This window comes from Parus major, chromosome 5, assembly GCF_001522545.3.
Source record: "Parus major isolate Abel chromosome 5, Parus_major1.1, whole genome shotgun sequence".
In the NCBI taxonomy this organism is placed as follows: Eukaryota; Metazoa; Chordata; class Aves; order Passeriformes; family Paridae; genus Parus; species Parus major.
In genome coordinates this window covers 19,103,474-19,130,057 of record NC_031774.1, presented here as the reverse complement: position 1 = coordinate 19,130,057, position 26,584 = coordinate 19,103,474, and positions in this window count along the sequence as shown.

The following is a 26,584-nucleotide window of genomic DNA, read 5'->3' as shown; positions in this document are numbered from 1 at the left end:
TTCCAGCTTCCACAGAAAATAGTTCATCTCTTTCTTTCCGTGCAAGTAATCTTCAGGGGATTGTGGCATTCCCCAGCATTTTATCACCTTTAGCATATCCTGAAAAATATTTCTCTGTACTTTTCTAACCCTCTTTTTTTTCCTAATTAGGGATGTGTTTCTGCTGAGAGTTATGAACTCTCCTACTGAGAGTGTGAGCATACAGGATGGTGCTAAGCAACTGAACACATGCAGAAATGGTCAAGACAGCATGTAATTGGAAGTGCGTGCATCACTTACAAGATTTTGCTGCGAGGTACTGTTCAGTGGTTTTTCCTGGAACTTAAAATATCCAGCTATAATAATAAGCTTTTTGTAATATGAAATCATTCAATTGTTCCTAAGATTTACTGGGAAAGCTTTAGGCTGCAGCTAATGAGTTGCTTCTGGCCCCAAAATCACATTTTTAAATTAGTTGACTGAACTAAGATACTCACGTTGTTGTTTCTGATTTTTTGTGTTGCCTATTTACTGGAAGAAGCAAAGTGTTCTCTTGAATCCAGCAACACCTCCATGCCCTGCTGCTTGTTGTTACCAGGCAGAGTTGTGAAGAGATTATTAGACTTCTAATGTTAGACCACTAATATTAGACCTCTTTAGATGAGTTCCGTGCCTACAGAGTTCTGCATCATTTCATTTGTGGACAGAAGTGTGTATCCTCCCTGGATTGCTCCCTGTCCCATCCAGTGTGCCATGGGGAGAGCCTGGGAAGTGATTTATGTGCCCTAGCAGAGCACAGCAGGGAGGCAGAGAGCATTCACACCTAGAAAAAAGCATTAGTTGTGCATACCCACGCAAGGGTCAGCCTTGTCTGGTTCTGCCTGTCAATTAACTTCAGGGTCTTTCACTTTGAGGAGAAGTGAGCTGCAGAGTTAAGAACCTTTTGCTGATTATAATCTGCAAGCAGACACAGAGCCTACCAGTTCAAGACCCTGTACAAATCAAGCATATCAGTGGGTCTCAGCAGTCTCTGGGAGAGCCAGGGCAGGGAATCCAGCATTCCAGTGAGGTTATTTGTACCTATGATGGACAGTGGGAATTAAATCAGAGGCTTCTGAAAACCTCTGTATGCAAGGGTGACAAGAGTCACTGGTATCATGTGTGCTTCATATGCAACACACAGAGCTGTTGCCCACTACATGGGCGTTGTAGAGGATGTGATATTTCAGATATCTTATTCAGATTCTTTAATTAGCCATTTTTGTAATGAAACTCTCGCTAATAGATCCATTTTCGTTATAAATCTTTATGCAATAGGCATTCTCCCTCTTTCTTGTTCTCTTGGTAGGATGAACAATTATAGTGCAATTGAGAGAATGTTGCATTTCTGCATATTTTGGTCAAAGTCATAAACCAAATCAATTATTCAAAATTGCTCCGAGCAGAACATAATTTTATTACCTACTTTTCAAGTACATTAATCAGATGTAATTTTTTAACCTGTCTTCCTTTCTGGTTAGTCTTTTGCAATTATCCCTACTTTAAGGAGTCCATTTCTGTACCAAAGAAGGGTCACGACTAATGTGTTTCTGTTAGCAGAGAGGAGTCATCTTATTTTGGTCCATTATTCAAATTTAACCTATAAATTCCTTAGTTTTGAGCTCATTGTGTAAAGAAATGACATGTGGCATTTTACAGCACAAAGAGTTTGCGCTGTTATGAACAGCTATGCTGGATTTCTTTCCTTCTATTTTTTAACACTCAGGAGGGCAGAAGCATTTCAAAAGCAGAAAACTACAATGGTCTCTGCATTTTATTTCCATATGAAATTTAAATGAAGTTGAAATGCATCACTCAAACAAGACACATATATAAAAGTAAAAGCCAGTAAATCATATTTTTCTTCCAACTATGTTGATTGCCTAAGACTCTTTATATCAAGGGAAACAAATCCATTGTCTCTCTTAGGGGTGCATGACTTACAAAATTTGTAATGAGATAGCATAGGCTTTTAATGCTAGGTCTTTTGGAAAGCCACTCTAATTCCAGTCAGCAGTGGCTGTAAACTGCTTTCATCTAATAACCATTGAACTGAGAAATGGCCTCTATGTCCCTGCTTCCTTATTCCTCCCCTAGGGTTTCTGATAAGCAAGCTTTTACTTCAGAGATTGACACAATTGACAGAGAGGACAAGGTTTCGACAAAGCCCAGTGGAGACTTATGCAATATCTCCAGATTAATAGCAAAACTCCTCATATGAGTACCCCAGTAACAGAATCCTTATTCTGGGATTAGTATCATATGTCTCAGTCTTTGCCATCTTCTGAGAAAATAGGATATGTAAAAACTAAAAATGGTAGGCTATTTCATGATCAAGAGTGAACAATAGAGCAAAAGGAATCTGCATTTCCATGAGTATTCTCTAAGCACCACTTTACCATCTTCCTGCTGAACTTGCACCGATGCGCTGTGTGAAGGGGTCAGGCAGCTCACACAGTAAGGAGCAGTGTGATCAGAGCAAGCAAAGCCAAACACTGCATTCCTGTCATCTCTGCAGCACCTCTGAGTGCCACCTGAAAGAGGGGAACAGGCTGTAGCTGAGAGGAGCAGACAGCCTGGCACTTGGCACTGCCTCTCCAGCTGACAGGACCTGTAATGTTGCACGGGAAACCCAAATTCTCACAAGCAGTTCTAGGTTTGGCTATGTGGAGGAGCTGAGCAAATTAACACGCAGAGAAAGCCATGCTGTGGTTGACAGGCTGTTGTCAGTGCTTAGGCTGGCACGGGTTCCTCTCCACCACACAGAGCAAGCCTGCAGAGCACAGTGCTGTGCACAGATAGAAGTACCAGACACCAAAATTCCTGGATATCTGAGGGTTCAAGTACAGTTTTTCTTTCAGATAGTATCATGTGCCAGAGTATTGCAGTTAAAAATTTTCAAGATCCATATAACTGGCGTCTTTGGATGCATATCAGCTTTTGAGAGAGGAATGCTGAGACTGACCAAATCATGTGAGTCAGCTGTGCTCAAGGAATGGAGCACAGCCAGTGTCATCTGTGAGACATGTCCTACAAAGCTGTTACACTTCGTTCTCCCTTCCTCGCCTTCTCTTCCTTATGTTGGCTCTTCGGGTTCTTAGGGCTCCCTGTAGGTGGCATGACACAACACGGCACCTCAGAAGTGGCAGCTAGCCACCTGTTAGAGTGTCTGTATGAGCAGAGAAGGGCAGGAGCAGACTACAGAGTTATTTGGGGAAATGCTGAAAGTGCTTGTTTATAAAAAGGGTTGTGAATAAAAGCCAGCATAATGAACAGAGATGGATGCCTGACTCTCACAAATGCATATTGTGGTTTACTGTGATGTTGTCTAGCACAGTAAATTACTTTCAGGGCTGTTTCGCTGCTAATGAAATCTTGTGAGACAAACCCCAGTAAAAAGAATCCTCCTTAGAAAAAGCAGCTGCCTCCAAATCACAGCAAATGTTCCCATCAGGTTTTAGTAAACCTCAAGTCTTTAAACTGTGCTCTGTCAAATGTAGCTTATGGTCTGATGCTTCAAGTGTAGCATCAGCACCAGAGGACTATCATTTGCCCTGAAAAGCTTTGTGCAGGGATGAAACAATAGGAGCCATTCAGGGATAGCTCTTCCTTTTCATCCAATTCAGACATACAGTCAAGGCACAGACATGCTTGGATCAAGGCAAGAAATGAAGTTTATTCTGATGCTATCCAAGGTATAGCTGAAAAAGGCTTTTACCTTTAGTTACAAATATATCTTTATTAAATATAAAATTATTATATTCACAATTATCTATCTATGTATTCACAACAGTGGAATCTGAACCAAAATTATAACCTGGGGAATAAAGTTGTCTCTCTTGTATTAATAAAGGACAAACAAAGTCATTAATCTGATACATACACTTTTAGTAAAATAGAAAATAGTGCAAGTCAAAAAATTGACATTTTGTGTGCTCACTGCCTTCCATAAAGCTGTACAATTACATTTACATGAGATAACGCTTCACATCCCTCCCTTCAGTAGGGACTGGAGATCCATACCAAATGAAATGCATATATCTAAACATCCAACATTTCAAATGTGGAGTGAATTTCCTTATCCCCATCTGATCCATTTGTTTATGTTTTTTTCTTTTGCTGTTATTTTTCTTTCATCTGTCTTTAATTCATAGTCCATGGTATGAATGTGGTTTCTGCTAAAATCATTGGCTTTGTGTTACCTCCTCTCTTAATAGTGTTTTCCAGTTCAACTTTCCTGATACCTACCCACATGTGTATGGATTTAAAGGTACTTTACAGCCTATCAGCTAAATCCCAGATGATAGAAATCTTTCATCCTGGAATGGCTTCTCATCATTTGATTTGTATCCCAGCACATGACCCAGAAGGAAAGATGCTGGTGTCTGTGGGTGGGTGGGTAGGAAATCCATGCACTTTCTGTTCACATCCATCTCTGCTGCAGAGCTGATGCTTTACAGCAAAAAATAGTAACTTTCCTGAACATGCATTTAGCTGCTGTCATTCTCAATGCCTTCCTCATACATAAGCCATGCTGTTCATTCACATTCCCTCTCCCCTTCCCTTCTTTCATTCTATAAAAATAAATTTTTTGTACACAAACATGATTTAACATGTCCATTTCTTGTGCAGGGGATTCTGACAGGTAGAAAATGCCAGGCATTTTTCAGGCCAGGGACTAACAGAATATCCTTCCCTAAGTATATGCCACTGTCAGAGCATCCATGCTGAAATCTGCACAGGTGATGGAGCTTGGGTTCCAGGTGATCCATCTTTCTTATACAAATCTTGGATGATCTGACAGACATTTTGCAATAGTACAAGTAACACAGGCAGAATTGCTTGATTTTCATTCAGTTGCAATTATTTTAATAGGAAAAAATTATTACATTATACTCAATTCCACATAGGTGGAAAACTGCAAAATAATATTTTTTGTTTCTACTTATTTTACTAAAAATTTCTCTACCAAAAGCTTCTTCTATGAACCACCTCTCACTATTTTTAAAAGTATGATGGTGTTTCAGCAGTATCTTAATTTTTACTCCAAATCTTGGCAGGCCAGTCTCTCCTTCCACCCAAAGCAGAGGGCTGAAATTTGCTTCTAAAGGGGTGTTGGAAACAGAAATGCTATCACTGTCTGAAGTCTGAGGCATTGCAAAACTGGGGTTTGCTTCATATTTTATTAACAGCACATCCTCATAGAAACTTTGCTGAGACAAACTGCTCCTGACTAAGTTATTCATGGAAGCTGTCAGAAATTGGAACATGAACTTCAAGAGTTCATGTTCCAATAATGAACATGTATTGTAAAGTGTCCCAGTAAACTGTTTGCTGAGACTTGATTGTTCAGAGAACGACAAATCCGTGCAGGTGGTGCTGTGGTCTATTTGCTTTTGATATTGGGTAGTTACAGTGACATTTCTGTTGTGATTCCAAGTGCTGTTGTCAAATCAGTGGATTAATGGAAGTGCTGCGTTGGCAACAGTTATTGATGGTTGAGCTGACAGCCACCTGTCATGTTTTGATACAGATGCCAAAAAATGAGCCTTGGAATTTCATAATAGTTACTGATCCTTTGAAGTGCATTGTTATGGCTTAGAGCATGCCAGCAAGTTGCAGAGGGTGGGAGAGAGGAAGAGATGAAGTGAAAACCTCACCTGAAGAGAGAGACGAGATTTTGCCTGAAATACATCACAGAGTTCCATGGTTGAAGTGGCAAATGCCAGAGTCCCAAACAATGACAGCCTGGTAAACAGTAAGCAACTCATAAACATGAGGCCTGGGAACCAAGGAAATGAAAGCTGAAAAAGGAGGGATATTTATGGCAGGAGGGAAAGAATATGGTTCTTGGAAAGTTCAGGCTCTATTATTATGACATGTTCTTTATCTGCTGCAAAATAGATCTGGTTGGTGGGAGCTGCTGCTGTGCTGTTACACTGCAATGGCTCATCTCAGGTTGAAAGGGTGAGAAGAATAGCCCACAGCACAGAAGTTTAAGTCTATAAACAGCTGGGGTGTCTGTTGGGTTGTGTGAATCTGGGAAAAGATGTGGAGACAGAAGGGCAGCACTGGTGGGAGTAAACCTTGGTAGACGTAGTCCATATAAATCAAAAAAGTCACTACAAAAAAGGATGGTCTGTGAAGAGACTCAAAGAGCAGTGCAGTGCACATTCAGGCTTCTGGAGACAGGGCAATCCAATTTTCAATACTTCTAGAGCAGAGGGCCTACAGGACAAATCTATGACCTCTTAAGATAAAAGGAGAAAATATCTATTTCCGACTGTTGTCAGAAAATTTGAGGGTGCTTTTTTCAGTAGACTATCTGATTTGTGTTCTGAAAGAAGTCTTGTTAACTCAGCATTTCTTTTTCTCCTGGGCAGATAGCAAGAAGAGAGTATATGCATTGCTGAGCTCTCAGCCTAATTGAAAAAGAGTTATTTAAAATGTCTATGTTCTATTCTTTACCTCCATGTAAATATAGCTTTTGTCTTTTCCCAAAATAGCCAGATTCCCCCTCTATGGCAAATCTCATTCCTTTTCATCTTGGTCTTATTTTTTTCTCTTGGAGTCAATTCAGTCTTTCACTTTTGCTGTCCTACCCATTCTAATTTTTTCCCTGTTTAAAGAGTTTTTTATCACCTTTTTGTTTATATTTTTAAAGCCTGAAAAGTCACCTTCTGATATTCTGACCCACACAGTGAAAGTGGGGGTGAGGTGGAGGGGTAGAAAGCTGGGACTGCTGGTGGTCCTGTTCCTGGCCACAAGACCTATTGCAAGATGAAGATATCTGCTTCACTCCTGCCTTCCCAGCAGGTTCCAGAGAGGGAGGGGAGGGAGAGACTTCCAATGCTGAGCAGTTCTGCACTGGGCTGTAGGTCAGGGTTGGTAGAGAAGGGTGTTGGAACTTCAATACACTAACACCCAGAAATCACACCCATATGCCTTCTTATAAAACCTCATTTGCCAGCTAGCCCAGAATGGAACAGCTAAGCCAGTACTTGAAAACAAGCAAAAAATGTATAGAATATCCAAGACTGTTTCTGGTAGCCTCTGTAGCAATTGGAAAGTGTTAAGATTTGAGACAGCTATGTAATTAAATTTAAATTGTAAACTTTTGACCTTTATTAACATTTAACCTTGATTAACATTTAACCTTGATTAACATTAATGGCTTTGGACTGCTCTGCTTCCTCTATCTAGAATAGTCTGCAATTAAAACTCTGTACTAATAACAAGGTTGAGACTTGTGCCTGCTTTTGTGTAAATTGGGAAAGGAAATGAAAGCCTTTACAAACTTCTAGTTTTGAGATTAACAAAGCACATCTGGTATCAAAAAAAGACTGCAAAGGTTGAGGAAAACATTTTTCTATTTGTTAAATCGTTTTACTGGACACTTCAGGGAGCCACTGAGTACTTGAACTAGGAACAGAGTCTATTTAAAAAGCTTTGAATTAAAACTCTTCCTGCCATAACAACAGGAAAGGAAAATCATCAAAAATCATTCTGCAATGTGTACTCAAAACAGAAGCTGCATTCAATACAATCATGGGCATTACTTAGAAATTGTTCTGCAGATACACCAAGAAGAACTTCTACTCTCTACACATAGACCAGAGTTATGTGCTAGGAAGACTGTGCCAGTAGACTGGGGAAACACCTCCTAAAACAAATATATTAGATCTGCACTTTTTACTGCAAAAACTAATTCTGTGTCTAGGAAGTATAGCTGTACTTCTTTCAGTGAAACTAGTATCAAAAGCATGTAACCTCTCTACAACAGTAAAAGAAGAAATCATAGGAAAACAATATTTGATAACATAGCATCAAGCAGTCCAGTCCATTTGTACCCAAGAAGGGCTGTGATACTTCTTTTTGTATGAAAACAGAAAATGTCCTTTTACAGGTAGACATCTGTACATAGCAGCAACAATGTAATGCAGCTTTCTCATTCTAATTTCTTTCTATGCAAAGCTTGTGTATAATTTAAAGCTGGGTTAGTCTTTTGCAAAACTAAAATGTACCTTTTGCTGTCTAAGGTTAAGCACATGAGGGCATCATGGGAAACAGAGAGCAAGTGGAACAATAGTATCTGAAGAGAGCAGCTTGAAAGTGTGCTATTTACAGGCATAGGACCTGAGATAGGAACTGCACCTACCTGACTCTCAAATCCATCCTGAACACTTTCAGATAACTCCAAGACTTGTAAGATAACCCACATCCACTACCAGTCATCTTTTCTTTCAGTATACCAGGGGAATTTCCCCTTCCTCTCCCTTCCCCTGAGTTAATCAACATATGCCAGAGATGATGACAGGGAAGGAGCGTACAGTTAATCAGAACCAACATGAGCAGATAGTTGCACAGATAATACTGGCTTTCTAAATGTGTATTATTTATCTGCACCATTTTTAGTTGTAAAATGCATGTACACAGAAGCAATAATAGAAATATAATAGCATGGATTAGTTTAATGATACAGAATTCTTCCCTAAGGGACAATATTCCTCCATATCAGCATGTAAGAAAAGCAACATTTCAGTGCACAAGCATATAGCTGACCTAAATAAAGACAACTATTTGTGCACATTTGCAAGAGACTCCCTGAAAAGCCACAGCATGTATTCAAAATAGGACTGTTATTCTACAAGCCAAGGACTTATACTTGACTCTTCAAAGCTATTTTGGTGCTTAATTCCCATTGAGATCAAGATGCTTCCATTGCATTTCTGAGTGTATTGATATGAGCACAGTAAACAAGGATATGAATAGAGACCAGGTTTAAAAATTACATTTTTGCAACAGCCTTTAGGTTATGGTGTTTATCATAGCAATTACACAGAGAAATTAAAGCTAAATTCTGCTCTTTTAAATTTAGAGAAAACTATTTTTCAACCATGTAGACAGACAAGTGTGACTATTACTAGAGAGAGTACAGATAGTTACTTAGTGAAACTGGGTCTTGAGTGGCTTTGCTGCCATGGTTCCTGATGATGGTCTGTTATGCCTTGAACCGTTCCTCAGTGTTTCTGTCATACCTTGAGTGCTGGGTGCAGTTCTGAGCTCCCCAGTACAAGACAGATACAGAATTACTGCAGTGAACTTACTGGAGTGAACAGGGCCGCAGAGAAAATAAGAGACTGGAGCATCTTTGATATATGAAAAAGCTAAGTGGGCTAAGACACCTCAGTTTGCAAAACAGAAAGTTCAGGGGGATCTTTCTATAGTCTCTAAACACCTGGGATGTAAAGGAATGAAGACAAGGAAGCCTGCTGTGCCCAGCACTGGTGAGGCTGTACCTCAAACCCACTTCTGCAGCCCCCACTACAGGAAGGACATTGAGGTGCTGGAGAGCATCCAGAGAAGAGAGACAGAGCTAGGGAAGGGTCTGGAGCACAAGTCCTGTGAGGAGCGGCTGAAGGAGAGGGGATTGTCCTGATTGGAGGAAAAGGAGACTCAAGGGGGATCTCATCACCCTCTACAGCTGCCTGAAAGGAGGCTGTAACCAGGAAACTTTGGCCTCTTCTCCCAGGTACCGAGTGAAAGGACCAGCAGAAATGCCTTCAAGTTGCACCAAGGGAGGCTTATATTGGAAATTAGGACAAATTCCTTCATCTGAAGGGTGGTCAGGCATTGGAACTGGCTGCTCTGGGGGGTGGTGTAATCACCATCCCTGGCAGTGATCAAAAAAGGTGAAGACGTGTCACACAGCTTAGTGGTGAACGTGGCAGAGCTGGGTTAACAGCTGGACTTCATTAGGTCCTTTCCAAGATAATGCTATTTCCAACATAAACAATTCTATGCTTCTATATATAATAGTTCAATACCATTTTTGTGCAGTTCTGGAGGGTGATGGACTTTTGCTCAGGTACTGTCATTATCTGAATCTGATTCTGTGAGACCACGAGTGCTTTGAGTGCAAAGTCTGTCATTGAAGGGCAAACAGCAAGTTAGGGTATCCTACAATGCAGCTATTGGCTGAAGATGTAATCCATTAAAGCAGTGCAGAGATGAAATCGTGCAGCAAGCTATTTTAAAAATTTTAATGAACCATTTAAAATAAACTCATTGCAAGGTAATTTAACAACACCACTTTTACAATTAAATATACTATTTTAGCATGCAAATACAGCACATTAATCCCATGTCAGGATAGAAAATGAAGTGAAACTGAAGGGATTCTGATACATGAAAGTCATCTCAGTAATTTCTCATCAGTTCATGGTGCTCTTAAGTGGCATAATGAAAGAATGAATTGATTTAAACAACATTTTCTTGGAGCAATGGGGTTTGTGGAATTAAATTAACTTGATGGTTTTCTGTAAGAGCAGGTCTGCATGGCATTATATTATTCCTGAAATTAATTTCTTTTCCTCTCCAGAGTTATTTTTGTTTTGGTTTGAGTCTGATATTTTCTTTCTTGCTTATTTCCATAACATCCACTAAGGACTTCTATGCTGATTTTCCATGTTTTCACTACACTATAATAAATAAAAAGTGCCTACTCAGATCCTCATTATCAAGTTCTTGAAGACAAGAATCAGCAAGAATTCTTCAGTTTATATCTTTAAAATAATGTATTTTTTCTTTTACTTTATTGTTGTTAAATGCTCCTCCTCTTTTCTCTGTTAGGGGATACGGTGGAAGAGAAGAATATTAACCAGGATAATACAGAGTCAGATTACACAGGGCTATCAAGAGAATAATATGTTCCAATGTAGTGTTTTAATGAAGCAGAACACAGGAACTCTTGATCAATCTAGTTAAGTAACAGTTGAGAGGAGTTGTGGTAAAACTTGTAGTATTTGTAAAAGCAAACACCTAGGTTAGACTGGACTCCTGTATTTGCCCAGGCAGGACTTTAGCTCTGTAAGACATTGTCAGTGTTTAGACAGATGCTGTGATGTTCACACTCCAAAGAGCCAGAAGAAATTCTGTTATTTCCATTGCTAGTACCCAGCTAATGCATCATTTATATGGTGGCACAGTACTCCCATAAGGAAGGAACTCCTTCTGGCACAAATAGCAAATGTGCAAGTGACTCACGGGGCCTTTCATTAGCAAATGCTTTCCCTCTATTTTCTTCCCTCCCTTCATACCTGTATTGTTTGGAAGGAGGTAGTAGTTGGGCACTTCAGTTTTCAGTCCAGAAAAAAATTTACATTTGCTCAAACTAGAGTGAGCAATCTGATAAGAAATGCCAAGCCATGCTTGTAAAGACCATGTGTAAATACCGGCTCTGGCTCTTTCTCTTATTGTAAAAATAAACTAACTGAAATAGTTGGTTGTAACACTGTTTACCAGGCATTTGGCATTTCACTGAGATTTGCAGATTTAATATTTCTAACACTTTGAGAAAAACACATTTGACACTTTGAATGCTAATGTGTGTCATACTTTTAGTGTATACTTTTAGCTTGATATCAGGAGTTAGTTTCTGTTGAGTTTTCTCAAAATTCACAGAAACACACGCAGAAATGTAGCATGATGCTCTGCTGAGCTGGAGAAATAAGAATTATTTTCTTTAGCTCGCTTCCTTTATCAAGGCTGTCTCATTTTGTGTGATTTTTTCCCCAAGAAAAAAGCACAGCATGTGTTTCACTGGTCTCCAGATCCCTGTGCCCTGGAGCAGAGGGTGCTGCCAGACCGAAGGTGGATAAGCCTTGCTTGTTCTAGCCTGTGCTGGGCTCTGAGCTCTCACCATCTGCATTTCCCCCATTTGATCAGCTGCCACAACTTCTGAAGTGCCAGCTTTTGTTAGTGCAATTACTATGACAAAAAAATAAAGTAACTTATCCAGAGCCAGAGAGTTTGACCATCTTGGCACAAACAGTCTTAAAAGCCCAGCAGTGCTCCTAGAGAAGTACTTGGAGATGCTGAGTACTGTGCTTACTTCTCATGTCTCACAGCTCACATTTTTCTTACTTTCTTGGTGCAGCACAGACTCCTTGTTCTCTTCTGTGTAACAGTTACAGAAATAGGGTGAGAGGCTCAAAATATTTTTCAAGCACTTCCTCCTCCTCGTGAGGAGATGAAAATGCCAACCGGGATATGACAAATTATACACTGATGTACATTAGGGGTTTTTTTAGCACAACAAGGCAATTCCTTAAGTGATGAGCACTTTCTTAATATTTTCTACATGTTTTCTATATACTATAAATATTAGAGTCCTTTTCAAAATGGCTCCACCGCATTGATCAATTTTGTGCATCAATAACCAGCAACCCAGCTGCCTATGTTTCCCTGCAGTTCACTTTTTAAAGACACTTCATGATTCTATGAGGAGGGAATAACATCTTTTTTTTTCTCTCTGAGCTATGGAAGATGCTCACTTTCCTTACAGACGAGCTTGCTTTGTCAGGAATGGTCTCTAGAAAGAATTATCTGAATAACCTAACTAGCAGGTAATAAAGGAACCTCCTAAACTGCAAACCCTGTTTCATAGTATCTCATTAGAAGCAAACACTTATAAGCAAAAACCCAAGTTTTTCTCACTGTATCTTCATGGCAGTATCATATATTTTTAGCATCTATTCAGGTCTTTCTGCAGCTCTGCTTCAAATTGATATTTTTGCAATATTCTTATACCAACAGTGAAATTTATTTGCAAAAGAATCTTAATTCATTGTCAGTGATTTGCTTTTTTCCCCCTACAGATTCCAAGCTCACAGATTTTAGCAGGATTTTACTGAAGTACATGAAGCCAAATGAGTTGCTCAGCTCAGACTTGGGGTCAGCAGCTCTTCACAAGGTCAGGAGTTAGGGCATTGCCTGCTTTGCACATCAAGGACAATTATGTTTGCATTAAGCTAATGACACAATTTTTTGAGCCATATTCCAGTAACAGATGTAAATTCATGGCCTTCACTAGACACAACATAAGTTGAATCTGTGTCCCCAAAGATAGAATATGGCTTGTGATTTGTATGCATCTCATTTAATCAATAAATTCAACAGACCAAGTCTTTCCACACTTTTACACTTTCGACTTGTGCGCAGTTACACCACAGGTAAATCTGTCCCATTGACAAGATCTAATTCAGATTAAATACTCTCTTTGCTGTTCAACAAACATTATAAAACCTGGGTGCTGGTGGTGTTGTCACTGACAGTGTAAAGGAACAGTCTCATGGAAGCAATGTGCTACAGCCAGACCTTGGACTGTAGAGAACATTCCTAGACAGCTGAAAATACAGCCAATGACCAACTACAACATGGAGGTCCTGGCTGAAGAAGGAGTACACTGGCACCACTCACACATTCTGTGGAGATTTTCCACTACATACCCTTGATTCTCTTAGGAGTTGAGATTTTTCATAGCTCAGGCTGTTGTGTGTGAGAATGGATGTCCTCTGCTTGATTCAAACACAGCAATGTTTGTTTTCATAGATCCTAAAATTGAGATTGTATTAATTGTTAATTTCTATTAATATTAAAAAGAAATATAATTATGTGTTCCACATGAGCAAAACAAAACCAGGAATTCAATCTCCTTCACCTGGGCAGGCAGTTGTTCAGCTGTCCCTGAGAAAACAGAGCTCCATTGTAGGCAACACTGACTTGGGAAGACAAGCATCATCATTCCAAATGTCCCTGCTTCTTCCTTCTCCCCCCATCTTTATATAATGAACAGGATGTCACATGGTCTGGAACATCCCTGTAGTCAGTTGAGGTCACCTGTGCTGGCTGTGTCTGCACCCAGCTTAGGAACACTCAGGGACATTCTTCAGTGGTGGTGGACTTGGCAGTGCTAGGCTAACAGCTGGACTCTTTTCTTAACCTTAATGATACCACAATTCTGTGTTTCTTACAGGACTGTCCTGATTTCAAAGTCTTCTCACATATCCTTACACAGAGTTGTTGAGAGAGTTACATCAAGCCTTTGGGTATTCAGTAGTACAATAAATACAGAGAAATGTAGGATTTTCTGTGCTAGAATAGATCAATGAGCCATTTAATTTGTTATCCTTCCTCCAGCAGCAATCAGCATCAAATGCTGTAGAGAAAACTCTCTTCAGAACATGACCTGACAAAGTTCTGCTCAATCTTTCCTGAGAAATATAAGGTTGCTAAAAAAATAGATCAGGCTTCCTTAGAAAAGGTTGATGAACATACTGGAACTATTGTTCACCTGATTATGATTAAGATGTAAAGTGTCTCTCAGCACTTTTAATGTCTCCCCAGTTGATCATATTATATGATATATCATATCATATCATTGAGCAATTTTTCATCAATATATCTGTAAACTCTGGGCATGCTATTATTGAGTAATTTCTCTCTGTTTGCCGTGGCTTAACGTGAGGTATGTCCCTTGCTCAAAAGTCCTCATGAGGGGTACACAGCAAACCAGCTACAGGGCATAAAATTATGTGATGTTTTTTAGAGAACATAATATTATCTGCCTTTTCAGTTGCATGGTTCTGATTTTCTAGGTTGGAGGAAGGCAAAAGAATAGAAAGCTACCAGAAAGTTTGCCAAAGAAAGGGCTCCTTTAGGATATCTCAGGTGAAAATTACACATTGCACACATTGCCTGCTTATGTTATCTCTAGCTAGCTCTGAGACCTTTGCAAGGTGGAGCTCACCCCCTCAGTGGGCTCAGGCACTCAAGCCATCATTTAGGAGAAAGGGTGCCAAAACTCCTTCCCCTTCCTTTTCGAGTGCTGAGCTGCACAAGCAGACTCTCATTTTTCACCGTGGACAAAAGGATAAAATGAATATTCCTTCTTCAAGTGAGTGACGTGTGGGTGGCTTAGTTTGAGTTCAGAGGAGCCAGGTGATGGTCAAGGGTTACAGACAATGACAAGTGTTGTATACAAATACAAATGTATGCAAATACATCCAACTGAAATCAATTAGCTTCAAAGTCCTTAATTCTCTTTTGAGGTGTGTTCATTGTGTAGTGATAATAATGGCTTATACTTTACTGACTATGAAAATGAAGAGGTAGTCATAATCTCTAGATATATGCCAAAGACTTACCATAATACAACAAATAAGAGTGATTCACTGAGACATTTGTACCAATTGTACAAAGTAATGACTATGTTGAAGATATTAATACTGGGATTTTATAAGTACAATATCTCCTTTTAAGAAGCAACTTTGTGGCTACTTTTCCCTCACCACCTAGTAAACTTAAAACATTTATTTCTACTTGAGATTTGTTTCAGTAGTAAACAATTACATTAAGAAAAAATGCGGCAGTAGATTTTGGCACAAACATTTCACAAATCAGGAAAATGTTCTTATGATAATGATCTAAGCTTGCTGCTTTTCTCCCAATAACCTTTATTACAATCAATGTTATTTACTCTTTACATGGCACAAAGTCCACACCTTGTAACAGGAGGGAATTATATTTGGTGGTACCTAGATACTGTGGCTCTCTCACAAGGGAGACTGGTTCTCTCTGATTCTTAGTCTCTGCAGTAGTCATGGAAACACAGCACCAAAGCGAAGTGGAGTCCATTCTCCTATTCTCACATGCAATCTCAGTATTCAATCCTATTCATCAAACCCCATTTTAAAAGTGGTTTCATCTAATGAAGTCAATTATTAGTGGAGATGGATGAACAGATTACAGAAAGAGCTGCAATGTAACCTTTTCTGGTTTTAGTCTTTTCAGTACACAGATTCTTTTTCCCTTATCTTCCTTTTTTTCTTTTTGTTTTTTCCACCCAGGATCCCTAGTGCACCTCTGCTTCCTCCCTGTGTTGGGTTCCTTTATGTGGAACAGATTGGTAATGAAGCTCTGAAATCCTTTGAGAGTCTTATAGAAAGAATGCATGCTTTAGGGGAATGCAACCCCCATGACATCTTTGCAGCGTAACAAAAAGATTATTTTGTCATTAAGTGGTTTTCTCTGTTGTTTTAGTAACAGCAATCATCAATCACATTCCAGCAGTAAAAGGGAAATTAAGAAAATTGTTTCCTTTTATACCTGTAATTGTGCTCCATTAATGAACAATGAGCAGCCTTTTCCTTTACAATCTATGAATTTCAGTGACATCGAAAATTACATCGGGAAAACTTTATTTGATTTAAAGAGGATTTGGGTTTAATATTTACACATTATCATGGCTGGTGTAAAGGAAAGTTTTCACCTTCCTGATGCTAAGTCAGACTCACAGCAGAGGATTTCAGGGTCTTGGTATGTAGTCCTAGGACCAAGGAAAAATAAATTATTCCAATTGTCTCAGAGCTTGACCCGGCATTTGCTCTCTTAGCAGATTTCACATAGCTAGATTACAGATTTCCTGTCGCCTACCATGCTTTCTGTAGAGTGCTTTTGAAGTGCTGCCTAATTTGTCTCTCAGGCAGACTGGCCATTTCAGAGTTTCTCCAGGATCGTGCCAGCAGGCTTGGCAAGGCTCTGGTTTTGGGATGCAGGATTTGCTCCCACTGAGAGAAGCAGAAAGTGACACTAGAATGGCAACATTAACATTACAAATTTTAGGCAGGAGGTTTTATTTAGCCATTTGTCAAAAAGCAATTATGTGCCCATGTAAACATTGTCATCACTGAATTCTGTGACAGTTAGCCATAGTAAGTGGTATATATTGCTTTGGTTCTTGAACTATTTTGAAAATCTGACTTGGCCCATGATTACCAGTTCCGAGCTTAGGCATGAGTTTTGGCCACACCATTTCCTGTGAGACCACTTTTTTGATACAGTGGCACTCTCTTGTAAACTCTGTATTTGTATATACTTTAGAAAACTATTGTGAATGTGTTTTATTAAAGCAATTACAAAACAAATTATCCCTAAGCACTTTTGATATGCAGCCTACTAGTTAGTAGTTGCCTAGAATGATTCCCTTCCACCCTGTGTGGTGGTCATGAAATACATTTTGTGGTGTCAGCCTATTTCATGAAAATATCCAAAATCATTAGAAAAATCATTAGAATAATCACAAGAGAAAGGAAAAATTGATATTACCAAGAATATCACACTCAAGCAGAAGACAGGACATGCATAAGCTTACATTTCTCTGAAGCAGTCAGTGGGGTGGGTTCATGGCCCATTAAATGGGAAGATTTCAGACTACTGAAATACCGTGAAGTACTCATAGTACAAGTCTAGACAATTAAATTCTCCAGGATTGCTACACAACAGTTTCTCCCAAACATATAAATCCAAAAATGAGGAGAGGGAAGCAATAGAAGACGGAAATTAGCACAAAGAATCACAGGTGAAATCTCTTATGTAAATGATGTATGAGTGCACATGATGCTCAGATGCCCCAGACCACTTGTCTGTTAACTTGCCACAACCTGCACTCTCAGGGGCTAATCTTTCTCTTCTGTCTTCAGCAGAGAGATGACTTCTTCCTGGCTTTGTGCAGATTTCCTTAGGGTTCTGTTTTATCAGTATCCTTCTAGGAAAGAACTAGATTGAAAAGAGGCTTGTTTTGTTCACAGAACAGAGACTTACCATTTGTGTGTGTACAGAAGAGAGGTGTCAGATGAAGTTAGGGCAAAGTACTACCATTTAAGTTCCCAAATCCTGAAGGAGTTATCTATCACAATTTTTATCACAATTTTTCTCAGTCTTGCACTGTGTGGCTGAATTTCTTGATGTAGTCTAGATTAGGCTCTAGAAGAAGGTTTGAATTTCCTAAGACCTCCTTGGTATTAGTGTGCAAGCAGTGGGTGTAAAGGTGTTTCTTTTATCTATTTGAATAAAGTATACCTTACTTAATCCATTCAAAAAAGGAAATAGTAATGTTGGCATTTTAAAATATTTTCCAAACCAAAGTCTTAATCCCCACTGGAAGTCAAAGTCAAACTTCTGTTTGAGAGGAATATTCAGCCAAGGGTGAGCCCTGGAATTCCCTAAAGCTGAATTCCTTGAAGGGAAGTCCTTGTGTTTCCATTATTTTTATTAATTCCTTTCATTTATATCTTTCTCACAATTCTCTTTATTTTAAAATATACACTTGTGTCTGAGAAGACCTATTCATAAAACATCAGGTTTTAAGTGCATATGTAGACACAAGGGAACAGGTAATAGTCCTTTCCATGCATATACTATACAACAGATTTCTGCCAGTCTTTGCATGTCAATGTTAAATATCTTCATTCTTATATTCAGCTTCTATTCACCAACACAAGTGCTTTACAGATTCCTCAGCAGAATAGGTGACTAGCTTGGTGTTTCACTAAGACATCTCTACAATGCCACTGCAAATACAGACTCCAGAAATTGAGGTGCAATGTCTGTACAACGTCTAGGACAAAAAGTTCCTGTAGTTTAAGTTTGCTCACACCCACTCCCCATAACAGCCCATAAATTTTTATTGCTTCTTATATCACAATCTTAATGTTACCAAAGTGAATTCATTAATGTTGTTCATTTTCTTGTTTGCGAGATAAAGCCAATCAGCAAACTACTGTTAACCCAATTTATTTGCAAGAGGTGTTTTTCGAGCAAGGAGAAATTACAGCAATTGTTCATCATTAATTTTTGTTAATAGATGTGTGTTCATTTGTTGTATCTTGTAAACAAGCAACTGCATTATACAGTAAGCATACTGGTAAACTTGGGATGCTGTTTAATGTTCTCATTTTATTCTGTATAATCACAACATTTTCCAAGAAGCCATGACTAATAACCTTGAGGCAAGGCTCTTAGTGAATTCTGAAGAACCAAGAAGCCGAGCTTTGGAACCGGTCCTGAATATTATAAATCTTTACCTACATCAGAACCTGAGCAAATGCAAAGTGAATTATTGAGGCAACCTAGCTTGGCAAGATTCTAAAAAGGGATTAGACACATATGAATACTGTAAAAAAAGCTTCTGCGGTTACAGTCAGAAGGATAAAATTACAAGGGCTATCAGCCCACATGCTTCAAAGCGTAAGCTGATCACCAGCTTGAGCCAGGAAGAAATGTTCTCTCATGGGAATTATTTTTATCTATAATGCCATTATGTGCATTCTAAAACTCTTGAACTCCTGATGAATCAATCATTGACGACTATTGAGAGACAGCAAACTAACACAGACTAATTAATCTGGTTTTGATATGGAAATTTCAAAATACATAGACTTGAAGGGTAATCAGCCTTTAATGAAAACTTTTCAGACAGGAAACTAAAAGCACTCTGGAAGGAAAATAAATTTCAGTAATCTTGCTCTACAAATTGGGAAATTAGACCAAGAAGAGGGAAATGACTTAACCAAAGGCAAAAGTCAAGCTTTGTCAAAGCCAAATGTATCCTGCTGTCTTCTGAGTCTTACACATGTGCTCATCCGGTTGAGCCTGAACCTGTTGCATGTTTGTTTCAGTACATTTTCTCTTCACAAAAATGTCTTAATCTGAGTTCTTCATGAATTGGTTTAATTGGAAGCACTCCAAGTCCATTTCACAGAACTGTCTTCATGTAAATCATTTGGAGTCATGTTTGACCTATGAAAAACTTTTTAGAGATTGCTGCATGGAAAAATATGCTGTCAGAATAAAACTAGCAGAAAAACTTTGCCATTCCTGCAGTGCAGATTATTCTCCCCAGAGCAGACAAATTTCTCCAGTTAAAAGTGATTTTGTTTCAGAACAATTATTCCACTGTCCTTGAATATGTGCAAACAAATGGTGAGTAAGGCTGGGTGTCAAGGTCAGAGGCTTCTCTCTTTTGCCTCTGGGGTGGGACAAGTGGGGCTCACTGTGCAAGGAGGTCTGGGAGCTGCCTGTCTGATCAAGTGTCCTGTGGTACCTCTGCACTGGCACTCCTCAGTCTCAGAGGCTGCTTATCCTCATCTAGCCGTCTCTCTCTGTTCCCTTAGGAATTCTCTTCCCCAATCCTGACTCTTGAAAAATGGACTTGCCCTGTGCAGAGAGATGTGAAAGAGGGGCATGAGACACAAACACAGTGATCAACTGACAAGGCAAACACTAATTTTGTTTCATTTCACATGTTCATACCGATAGTCCTATGCTTAATCGTGCTTCAAAGGAAAATACAATGACAGTATTATGTTTATGGGAACGTGGATGTCAAATCAAATAATTTTGCCCAATGAACTCTAAATCTGTCATTTAATTTTTAAGCATTGAGGGAGACAGGAGAATGAAAAAGATCAAACCAAGCCAAATTCAAATAACCAAGCCATATCAATATTAAAGTCCTGTACGAGTCAATGAAAAGAGACATTTTATGAGATTTGTAAATCATTTTATGTACTGTTTGATATATAGTATAGGAATGAATGTCAGATAACCATTTATGAAAATATGAATTAGGAAAACCAGATAAAAGTCCATCCAGGCATGCAAGGAGGGATAATTTGCAATGTGAATAAGTGAGGCCAGTCAATGATCTTGTGGAGTAAAGATAATAAATTTCTTATTTTACAATTAGTACTATCTTTCAAAAGAGAGAACAGATTTGTTCCTGCCATTTACATGGTCTTTGAGGACTAGCATATTTCTTGGAAATCATCTACTACAGAACCCTTTTTCAGTTGATGCCAGTATTTATAGTACTTTTCATTCCAATGGCAATATGCTATTCTGGTTTTAACTTCATTATTTGATCACAATGTCCAAAATCTTAGGTGAAAACAAGTTACATCTTCGGTCAGTTGTCATTTCTGTGTGGTGACGGGGAAGAAAAAACTTTTAGCTGCCACACAGCAGAACTTGAGAGGAAAAAATTGCAGACGATGAAATATGGTGGATCCTCATAAGACTCTTCTTGTTGCTGTTCCCATATTCCTGTGTCAAGGAGATGCTGTTATGTACTCCTGACTATATTTCCCCTTCTTTACTTTTTTTTTCAGATTTTTGGACAGTATCAGGTTCTGTCAAAATAGCTGTACATAAATAAATACTCAACAGGCTAAGATTAAATCCTGTTACATAAAAGCATTATAAATAATACATTTTCCTTTAAATCTTTTAATTTGATTAAGGATATAAGACAGACAAATCATGCAAATGTTATTCAATAACTAGTTTATGTCTGTCAGAAAATATGGAAATCAAAGGGTTCTACTTTAAAGCATTCTTGCATCATAGTTAATCAGCATTTTTATCTTGCAGATCACAAGCTGGTATATATGAATCAACTACTGTGCTAGGACATCACATTAAAAATTCTTTTTGAATTCTAAAACTACTTGTCAACCTGCATGTTCTAGTAGTAAGTGCACATAGTCACTTCAATGCTTTCTCTGATGTCTCCCATTTCCTGTCAAACACAAGGGCAAATTTCAATTATGAATTAAAACCACTATGTTTGAAATCAATCGTGGAACTATTAACAGCAGTGGCCAGAGACAGGCTATTCTACTTTGCATTTCTATAAGCTCTTTCTCTCCTCAGATCTCAAAGGGTTATTTTTACAAATGTGCATTAGTTCAGCCTCACAGCATATGGCCTCTGTGGCATTGTCAGTACTCTAAAAGCCAGGTAAAGCATGGCACAGAGGGTCTGCAACTGCTGTAGGAATCAGAAGTGTTACTGGCCACAGCAAAGCATCGCATGAATGAGACAAAAGGACAGGTTCATGAGGAGAGTTCATTCACTCGGGACAATGCTGTGCTGAGTGGACTTACCTAGAAAGAGCAGAGTTACTCAGCCAGAACACACTGCAGATGCACTGAGGAGCCGAGGTCTCACTTAAAAGAGCTTCATACGTGGTTGAGTGAGGCACCCAGGCGCGTGCAGGTCTGGCTCTGAATGACTTGCCAAGTAAGCCACTCTGGGACTCAAAACAGGCTCTCCAAGTCAGGAATTAGGATGTCACATTTAAACATTGGAACTGCTGCAGATCTCTAGCACCCGTGTTGTTTATACAAGGACTTAAATACAGAAACCCATGTCTTCCCTTTGAGAAAAGATCAAAATAATTTTCAATGGCAGTTGATCAGGTAATGAAGTCAGAAAACACTGTCCTTAGTTCACTGTCTTGTCTGCAGCCCCGAAACTCAAAGACTAACTCTCTAGATAATGCAGGATTTAGAATAAATCTTAAAACTGGATTCAATTTTGCTACCACAGCTAACTAGGCCAGGAAATGTGATTGTCTTTATTCCCAAACCCTTTGACACCAATTGCTCTGTGTTGTGATGAGTTGCTGTAGTGCAAATGAGGCTAGTTTCTGTTAGCACAGAGCCATCATTGTCTCGCTTCTGTCTAGAGGTGTGTACATCCCATTCCCTTTTGCAGGACTGGGAATGTCAGTATTACAAGGGGTCTTTTGAACTTGGATGTTCTCAAATGTCCTCTCTGGACACACTTCCATTTCACACAAAAACAATGTTAAACAAAGTATCCAGAAATGCAGAAATTATGTTTTACAGAGTCAAAACTCTTGATATTTTCCATTCTTGGTTGCAGGGAAACACCAAGAATCCTGCTCATGGAAAAAGTACTGCATTAAGGGATCTTTGAATATCCTTTCTGAGATGGGCAGTGCTACCTGAATTACCACACAAGAGGCAGGTTTTCCTGGAATTTCTTAGGGATTGTTTGTGATCCTTCATTACTTAAGGGCCTTGTCTTATTATGGCACTGTTGCTGTTGCTGGGAATGTCCAAATATGCCCATTAGTTTATCAAAAGACATAGAAAACTTAAATTTTAGCAGCCATTAGATACCTGGTTAGATACCTCACTCATAATACAGAAAGCAGATTTCACTTTTGAAGAGGAATACATGACTACAATGGAAATACAATGTAAAATCACCCTGGAAAAAAAAATCTCTGTTGAGACTCATGAGAATTTATGTGAGCATATGGAAAGTAATATTTAATTGAAGCTATTTTAGCATGTGGGTAGAACTTAAGTTATATGAAACCCACTGGGAAAGGATTGCTGTTGATAACTGGCCAACTTCTGTTGTGGAGCAATCTAGCTTTGAGAGATTAATGAGTGTGCTGAAGCATTGGTAGTGATTCCTTTCTGAGAACTTATTTTCAGACACCTTGATCTCTGTCATATTTTTAAAATACATGTGAAAATTAATACCAGTGCCACAGGCAGGAAACAGCTATCTCTTTACTGCAGATATGTATAACCAGAATAATACTCATTAGAGCTTTGCAAAGATCAGCATTTATTTCTGGTGGGGATGTCCAAGGTTGAGCATGCAGTGCACCACTGTGTCACAAGTTTAAAGGGGGGTTTACTGAGACAGTGTTTGCATGGCTGTCTAAGATAACGCAGCAAAAGCAGCTAGAAGCTTCCTCTGGACAGCTTGTGGGCTGTAAGCAACACAGTGAGGTGGCTTTCAGGTTCAGAGAAAAAGATACCTTCAAAATATTCTATTAAAATATATTTCATCTCTGAAATACTGGGCTATCACAATTGTGGAGCTATTGATAAAGTTCACAAAGAAAATCATTCTACCACTGCCTATACACTTGGTAATGAAAGAAGTGCCCTGCAACCTTTCTGAAGAATAAATTCTTACAACTAAGTTGTGAAAAGCTAGCTGCTCTCTCTCTCTGGCATGTCTCCAAAGAGTTTAACAGTGAGTTGGAGGCTGAGAAGAGGCTAGAAGGCATATTGGAGACAAAAAGGCATTGAGTAGAGACAGGTTGTGATAAGTGTATGGCAGCTATTCCCTGGCGACCCTCCTCAAGGGACCACAGACAAGTTTGCACTAAACAGCCCTAAGAGTGAGACAAAACACAGGGCAAGAGCCATCTCCACAGCATTTCCATTCTCAGGTCTCTCCTGAGAAAGCAGCAAGCAATAAAGATGTTACAATAATAGCTTAAACACCACCATCCCTTTCTGTTTGAACATTACATGCCCCTGTGTTCTGGACAGATGGAATTAGCAGGAGTTGTACTGTATAGATGTCACACCATATCATCTGACATTTGCTCACAATTGTTATTGTCAGGGCAATTTTGTGGTAGGTGAGGCTATTTTTTCAATGTGTTTTAAAGTAATAGAATAATTTTTCAGTAAATCCCTCAAAGATGGAACAAAACACGATCAATTATCTCCATTTAGGCAATTGCATAATAAAGTTTAAATTTTTGCTTCATAATCATGAATTAGATACCTTCTGCCCATTTTTCTGTGGAAGCATGCAATAAATTGGTTTAACATTGGTGTTAAGGGGATGGGGGAGAGGGGCTGGCATCCCAGCTGCATCCTGTTATATGGTGTTCATAGCAACTAAATTCTGTGTAAAATGAATAAAAGATAATTCAGTGCATATGTCACTTCTGGATATGATAAAGGCTTGATTTGATATTTATTTGAAGCAGGGTCCTGGTGACTGTCTATTGTCATAGCATTAGATGAGAAGAGAGAGAACGAGTAACTCTTTGAATGTGACTGTAGTAACAAGGAGAGCCTGCAGTCATGTCTTGTTAATTTACCAAGGAGAATGTCACATTTACATTTCAAACTATCCCACTGCAGTGCTCCTAACTTGCTAGGATTATCCTGAGTTTTAAACCATCCAGTCTGAGGCTTCATTGTTTACCCAGACTAATCCTTCACTTCACCCTCCTTCCCTCCCTCCTTTCCTACTACCCTGCCTACAGACGAAAAAGAAAGAAAATCTAACATTAAAAGGTGTTGCCAATCCTGCTCAGTAATTATGAGATGATTCCTCTAAAAGAGTGGGGTGAAATGTCATTTTATTATTCTTCTACTTCCTTTCCTTCCCTTCCTTGTTCTCCACCCATCTTCCTGCAGGCAGGCATCAGGAGTAAATTTTCACTGTGATGTGCAGGGATTTAGCTGTGTGAATCCTATTACTGCTATTAATTAGAACACATCCATACAGTCAGCCAAAAATGTGCACCTTTTAATGTTTATCTGCTAGCTCTCACTTCTTATCCATACCCTGGTCCTGATTCTGATTTGTCACTGGTATTTACCTATGTAGTATTAATGATCTCTGGGAATTATTCCTGAATTACATGAAAGAATCTCTAGCAGCTCCCATCTGTGACATTTATGCAGATGCTCGATCATCTTCCCCATTATTCTGCTTGCTTTCTTTTAGGACCTCTTAAGATATTTTCTACATCATTCAACTGCAGGAATTATCAGCCCAAATTTTCACATCCATTTTCGCTGACTATTATACGATGATGTATAAAAAAAAATAACTTGGTCCCATCACTGCTGTTTCATTGAATTATTTGAGGGTGAAGTTCCAGGATGTGCTTTAAATATCAAGGTGTTCAGAGGTTCTATTTAACCCTGTAAAAATAAAGCATTGATTTATTTATTTGGGGATTAAATGAATCAGTGATTTCCTACCACAAGACAAGGGGATATTGCTGAGGGTGTCCCTCAGGAAATCTCTTACATCCCCAGGATTCTTCTCACTGTCCAGGTGGATTCAGCATGTGCCCTAATTCTGCGCTTTTCTATCCATGTAACATTTGCAGTTGGACCCAGCTGAAATGGAGTGCTGGGTGCATTTGAAGCTCCTGTCCAGCACAAGTAGGTTTTCCTGAGAGCAGCCTGTCCTTTTATGTGGCACCCGAGTGGCACCAGCTGATGAAGGGCATTGCTCTGTATCAGCCTCAAGCCTAAAGTCAGAGGAGGAGGAACATCCAGCACTGCTCTCCTTTAATCTCTGCTCAAAGGGCTTTGTACTAATTAAGCTTTACAACACCCTTCAGAAGTGAGGGAAGAGTGCTATGGTTTGACTGTAGATGAGGGGGAGAGGAGCCCAGTCAAATGACTTGGTGACAGAATCAGCCTACGGCAATCAAGATGACAAGCCACAGCTTCAGCATCTGTCCTTTTTTCTTGCTGCTTAGAAATGTTTCAGTGAAAGAAAAAGAAAGTCTACATATTTTTCACCACTTCTTTGTTAAAGCCTGGCTTTTCCCTGCCCTGCCCTTCCCATTTATCTGTTCACCTTGCCTTATTTGCAGGTCAGAGGCAAGAGGACCAACATGAGAGTGTTCTGTGTCCACAGCTGACTTTGCAGATCATCCTGCCCACTATTAAACACAGAAATCTGAGAACTGTTAAGTAGCTGATACTTTTAACCAATAATGTATGAATACTATTTTGGTCCTTTTACAAAGAAACTGGAATTTTTCAAACTGTTGTGCTTCAAAAATTCTGATTGAGTCCACATGAGTCAGTGCAGCCAGCAAGACTCTGGGACAAGGTATGAAGATGAGAGCAGGGAGCAAATAAACTTTACAGCAGTCATTTTTAGCACTCCATAGAAATATCCTTTCCCCTTTGTTCTGTGTTATGATGCTGCTTTTCGCTGCCTGCTAAAATTTTAGCATTTAATTTTTTTTTTTTGCTGTCACATTTGCCTGGTGAGACAGAGCTAAATGATCCTTAGGTGTAACTGAAGGAGCTCAGGAAATTCACAGCAGTAAGCAAGACCCAAGACAGAAAATTCTTGGAAAAATCTCTCACCTTATATGAGCCCATTCAAGCTGTTTAAATAGATAAGCCCAAGCCAAGCTGGTTATTCTGAGTGCACAGCAGGTCTAGAAACGCTGCAGTCAGAAAGGCCTGGAGTTGAACACTGCAAATGCAGCCCAGAGGAAGATTTAACTTCCTATTCTGTCCTGGGCACTCGCTCCCCTGTGCTGCTCATGTGG